The following is a 6,582-nucleotide window of genomic DNA, read 5'->3' as shown; positions in this document are numbered from 1 at the left end:
CAGTCTTTTATTTTTCACTCTGTTTACTCACACAATCTTGTCAATTTCAAGTCAATTGCACAATAACTGGCTCGAACCGGCACAATATTTGGACCCAGCGCAGGAACCGAGAGCAAATAGATTAATTATTGCAACAATGCCTGAGGCCTTAAGGATACAATATAATATTGGATAGAGAGTAATTTTTTTTTCTGAAGCAAATAAATGAATGATACCTGGATTAATCAGTGCAATCACAGCACTGTGCACAGAAGCAGAGATGCATTGGATAGGTCAGTGCATTGCCTTGAACTCAATACAGCCATGAGGTTGAGGGCATGACTCAGGCAACATGGGAGCTCCCCCCACCCCCGTGCTACCAGCTGAACAAACAGCGCCAATGAAGGGTGAGATCTCAATCCCCACACTATCCCCTACCCAGCTGGTAGAGACCAGCAGCTGAAATGCCCTGACTGGGGGCGGGGAGGGGGGGGACAGTTCATTGGTAGAAAGATGTTTACTTACAACACCCAGAGTGGGACAGGAAAAGAGATGGAAGAAGGATCTAGCGCAGATTCTTCCCCAAAGCGATATTATTTTCTCCCCTTCAAGTGGCACAGTAGTTACCATTGCTGTCTCACAGCGCCAGGGACCCTGGGTTCGGTTCCCGGCTTGGGTCATTGTCTGTGTGGAGTTTGCACATTCTCTGCGTGCTGCTCCAGTTTTCTCCCACTCTCCGAGAGACATGCTGGTTAGGTGCACTGGCCACGTTAAATTCACCCTCAGTGTACCTGAACAGGTGCCGGAATGTGGCGACTAGGGGATTTCATTGCAGTGTTAACATAAGCCTTAATTGTGACTAATAAATAAACTTTAACTTTGCTTTTCAAGCAAAACCTTCCTTGGAAGTTAATATTGAATCTGTTTCCACCACTTTTTGCAGGCTGAGCATCCCAGTCACCACCAGCTCACTGTGTAAAATACTTCCCCTCTCGTCTCCCCCCTGGTTCTTTTGCCAAACAGTTTAAACCTGGTGATAATAACATAACGGCAAAATACTGCGGGTGCTGCAATCTGAAACAAAAACAGAAAATGCTGAAAAATCTCAGCGGGTCTGACAGCATCTGAGCAGAGAGAATAGAGCCAATGTTTCGAGTCCAGGTGACTCTCTGTCAACACAAAGAGACTTATTATCCAATTGGAAGATATCTACCGATCAGACAAGCAGTCTTTTTTCCCCCTATTTCCAATATTTTTATATGAGGTAAAGAGAAATGATCAAAGAAAATGACTATATATATAAATATATAGTCCCAATGATTTTTTTTCCGGAGTTGCACACAGCAGTGATCTGGAGACTGACCTTCATTCAGTTCCTGGAGACTCCAGGCCCATCCTGGTGGGTTGGTAACTCCAGTTGAAGATGATCTGGGAGACGGGCTGGTGGTAGTGAGGGGGTGCGGCAAATTGCGTAAGAGGCAGAAAAAAAAGAGACTGTCCTGGGTAGGGTGACAAAAACAGCTAGAAATCAGAAGAGAAAGCAGGAAGAAAGGGAGAGAGGAAAGAGGGGGAAGAGAAAGGAGAGAGAGAAAGAAAGACAAAGAAAGCAAGAGAGACAGAAAAAGAGAAAGAAAAATAAACAGGGAGAAAAAGGGAGAGAAAAAAGAGAGGGAGAGGGAAAAAGAGACAGAAAGAGAGTAAAAGAGAGAAAGAGAGGGAGAGAAAGAGAAAAAGAGAAAGAGAGAGAGCAAGAGAGACAGAAAAAGAGAAAGAAAAATAAAGAGGGGGAAAAAGAGAAAAAATGAGAGGGAGAGGGAAAAAGAGACAGAAAGAGGTAAAAGAGAGAAAGAGAGAGAGGGAGAGAGAGAAAGAGAGAGAAAGAAAGAGAGAGGGAGAGAAAGAGAGAAAGAAAAAAAATAGAGAGAGAAAGAGAGAAAGAAAGAAAAAATGTGAGAAAGAGACAGCGACAAAGAGAGAAAGAAAAATAGAAAGAGAGAGAAAATGGGGGAAAGAGAGAAAGGGAGAAAGAAAGAGTGAGAAAGAGAAAGGGAAAGAGAAAGAAAAATAGAAAAAGAGAGAGAGAATGGGAGAGAAAAGGAGAGAGAAAAAGAGGTAAAAGGAGAGTGAAAGAGAAGAAGAGAGAGGGAAAGACAGAGAAAGAGAGTAAAAGAGAGAAAGAGAGAGAAATAGAAAAAAAGTGAGAAAGAATGAGGGATAGAGAAATAAAGAGAAAGAGCAGGAGTGGAAGGGGAAGAGAAGTGAGAAAGAAAGAGAGAGAGAGGAGAGAGAGAAAGAAAAGGAGCTTGAAGGCTGAAAGAAGACAAGTGACTCTCTGCCCGTTCAGTATAGTGTGTACATAGTGTGCGTCAAATTGTAAATCACTGTCATTGCTGCAGCTTACATGGAAATTTATTCAACTCGTCTGACTTTGTCTCACTAAAGCCATCTTACAACTGAATGGGAGAAAACACCTGCAGCTCCTCCTCAAAGGGAGGGTCACACCATCTCCTTTCCTCATTAGTTTTATATCACATCTGCTCTCCTAGGTTATTTAGCCAGGACCTAGATTGAGGTCACTAACTAAACCAGAGCAGATACCCAGCCCCCTGCATCCTGAGAATTATTCCAAGCTGCCTCTGGCACGTTTACTAGTGTCACTCAATCAGGCATATTATCTTACTGAGAGAATGTTTCCCCTCGTGGAAGAGTCTAGGACCATAGTCTCAGAATGAAGAGGCACCAGTATAAGACAGAGACTGGGGAGATCCTTTCTCTTAGACGGTTGTGAGTCGGTGAAGCTCCTTACTACAGTGAGCTCGGTTGGTGGGGGGGGGGGGGGGGCGGGCGCGGGGTGGGGGGGTAGAGTTGAGGATATTTAAGACTGAGTGCAATCTTTGCATACCATAAAGAGATTTTTTTTTAATAAATCATGCTCAAAACCTTATCTAAGATGTCCTTTTATTGCTGCTGAAATGGGGGTTTGTTTATTTTTACTAGGATGTTTATGACTCTGTATTGTCAGGATGAAAACTAGTTGGCAGGTCGGATGACAGAAGCTCTTTAATTTTCAGTTCTGAGCTGCAGGTTTTAGTTTTTAGAAGGGACATCAATGTCTCTTTCTCTCACACCTTGGTTTTGGGAAGTTCTGCTGTTTTAGCTGAAAGCCTTTTTGGAGAAGAAAACCTGCTGTTGGTGGCTTGACCAGACAGTCTCCTTGGCCTGGGAAGCTATTCTGAGTTGATCAAAAGAATTGCAGAATTCAACTAAAGGACTCAATTCCAGTATCACGTGAGCATTAGTCTTTGCTATGTTGAACCTGTTTACAGGGTCTTGTCTATGGAAGGTTTTGGTTTAATTGGAACATCTCAGATATAGTTGTTAAGGGGTATACACTATCATAGTTGTTTGGTTTTTGATTGTAATCGATAAAAGTTATTGCTAATTTTCTTTCCATGCATGTTAACTATAATTAAACTTTGTTTGATAAAAGTGGGTTATCTGAATCATACCTGCGGTGAACCATATCATGCTTATCCTCGCCAAATTCAAGATGCAAAACTTAAGATCCAGGCGGGCTCCATAAAACACTTTGGAGTTTCTGACCTGAACCATGAGATAGATAGATTTTTGATCAGTAAGGGAAATCAAGGGTTAATGGAAAAGGTCAGAAATGGACAGAGAAATGTTGGATCAGCCATGATCCCATTGAATGGTGGAACAGACTCGAGGAGCTGAATGGCCTACTCCTCTTCCTATTTCATATGATCTTATGGATGGTCAAATGTATCACATAATTCATAGAGATACTAGATTACTAGAACAAATTTCTCCATGCCTTCAATGCTGTGATAGGGCAGCACGGTGGCACAGTGGTTAGCACTGCTGCCTCACAGCACCAGGGACCCGGGTTCGATTCTGGCCTTGGGTGTCTGTCTGTGTGGAGTCTGCACATTCTCCCTGTGTTTGAATGGGTTTTCTCCAGTTTCTCCTGATTTCCTCCCACAAACATGTGCGGGTTAGGTGAATTGGTCATGTTAAATTGCCATGTTAGTGGCGCAAGATGTATAGGTTAGAGGGATTAGCAGGATAAATGCATGGGGTTACAGGGATAGGTCTTGGGTAAGATTGTTGTCAGTATAGACTAGATGGGCTCAATGACCTCCTTCTGCACTATAGGGATTCTATAATTCTTTGTAAAAAGACTAAAATAGGTAGATCTTTACTTGAGAAGAATATCAGAGGAACTTGGGTAACCTATAGTTCCTCATTGCTTTCTATAAGACAATGCCTTGGCCAATCAGTCAATTGGCACTCTTCGTATTCTCTAGGATAGATTGCTATGACTGTTTGAAAGCTGGCATTGTTGTGTTGTCCTGATGAGTGCAGGATGAAAAGTTTCGGCAACATGTCTCTCTTTTTAGGAAGGCCAAAGGGACAAGCATTAAAGGCTAAATGAATGGTATTCAAGTGCAGATGAGCTATGACCAAATTGAATGGTAGACCAATGTCAAAGGATTGAACAGCCTCTCCCTATTTCTTAGGTGAAGGGCATTGAATGGGGATCTCCCTTAATGACTCTATAGCTTAATGCATGGCGTAAAATGGATTGCCATCATACACCTACCGAGAACGTAGAATCCCTACAGTGCAGAAGGAGGCCATTTGGCTCATCAAACCTACACCAACTCTCCAAAAGAGAGATGGACGTAAACCATGCTATCATACTATCCAGAGGAAGAGCAGGAGAATCCTATGAATGCCTCAGCCAATCCTTATTCCTCAACTGTTGTGAGGGTTGAGTGTCAGTCTTATTAAAGTATCTGTAATCAGCAATAACTATTAACTACTTGTAACCATACAGACTTATGTACAGTAAGGGTCTTAGCTAGAACCTGTCTCCAAGCTTGCTTCTACACACTGCTCTGTATAGCCCAACAATGACCCCTAGTTGTGGCTCATCTGTTCTTACATCACTGTGAAGGTGGTACTGTACTCAGTCCCACGTTATCTATCCGAACTTTGTACCACATCAGACCCAATAACTAAAACAGACAGTCCAACCAATAACCATTGTGTGGGATCTTGAAGTTAGTTAATTGGCTCCCATGTGAAAGTTACAATGATGTCTGTACTTCAAAGAGTCAATGACTGTAAAGTTAAAGTTAAAAGTTTATTTATTAGTCTCAAGTAAAGCTTACATTAACACTGCAGTGAAGTTACTGTGAAATTCCCTTAGTTAACACAAGCATCTGTTTGGGCCAATGCACCTAACTAGCCTCCCTCAATGCCAACAAAATGAAAGAGATTGTCATCGATTTTAGGAATAAAGGAGAACATGCCCCTGTCTACATCAATGGGGATGAAGCAGAAAGAGTTGAGAGCTTCAAGTTTTTAGGTGTCCAGATCACCAACAACCTGCCCTGGTTCCTGCCATGCCAACACTATAGTTAAGAAAGCTCACCAATGCCTCTACTTTCTCATAAGACTAAGGAAATTTGGCATGTCAGCTACAACTCTCACCAACTTTTACAGATGCACCATAGAAAGCATTCTTTCTGGTTGTATCGCAGCTTGGTATGGGCTCCTCCTCTGTCCATGACTGCAAGAAACTGAAACAGGTCATGAATGTAGCCCAATCCATCAAACAAACCAGCCTCCCATCCATTGACTCTGTCTACACTTTCCGCAGCCTTAGCAAAGCAGCCAGTATAATTAAGGACCCCATGCACTTCGGACATTCTCTCTTCCATTCTCTTTATTGGTAGGGGGATTGAATTTAGGAGTCGCAGCGTCATGTTGCAACTGTACACAACTCTGGTGCGGCCGCACTTGGAGTACTGTGTGCAGTTCTGGTCCCCACATTACAGGAAGGACGTGGAGGCTTTGGAGAGGGTGCAGAGGAGGTTTACCAGGATGTTGCCTGGTATGGAGGGGAGGTCCTATGAGGAGAGACTGAGGGATTTGGGGTTGTTTTCGCTGGAAAGAAGGAGGCTAAGAGGGGATCTTATTGAAACGTATAAGATGATTAGAGGTTTAGATAGGGTGGATAGTGATAGCCTTTTTCCTCGGATGGAGAAAGCTGGCACGAGGGGGCATGGCTTTAAATTAAGGGGGGGTAGTTATAGGACGGATGTCAGGGGTTGGTTCTTTACCCAGAGGGTGGTGAGGGACTGGAATGCCCTGCCTGCTGCAGTTGTAAATGCGCCTAGTTTGGGGGCGTTTAAGAGATCTGTGGATAGGTTTATGGACGAAAAGGGATTGGTTTAGATTAGTGGGTCAGTGTTTTTTTTTAAAAAACTGGTCGGCGCAACATCGTGGGCCGAAGGGCCTGTTCTGCGCTGTAATGTTCTATGTTCTACCTTCTTCCATCAGGAAAAAGATACAAAAGTCTGAGGTCACATATCAACCAACTCAAGAGCAGAGGAGATGTCAGGGGTAAGTTTTTCATTCAGAGGGTGGTGAGTGAGTGGAATCGGCTGCCGTCTGTGGTGGTAGAGGCGAACTTGCTGGGGTCTTTTAAGAGACTTCTGGATGAGTACATGAGATTTAATGGGATTGAGAGTTATAGATAGGCCTGGTAGGTATGGATATGTTCGGCACAAC

Source organism: Carcharhinus amblyrhynchos, chromosome 11, assembly GCF_965287045.1.
Source record: "Carcharhinus amblyrhynchos chromosome 11, sCarAmb.v2.hapA, whole genome shotgun sequence".
Classification (NCBI taxonomy): Eukaryota; Metazoa; Chordata; class Chondrichthyes; order Carcharhiniformes; family Carcharhinidae; genus Carcharhinus; species Carcharhinus amblyrhynchos.
Note: the sequence above shows the minus strand (reverse complement) of the source record.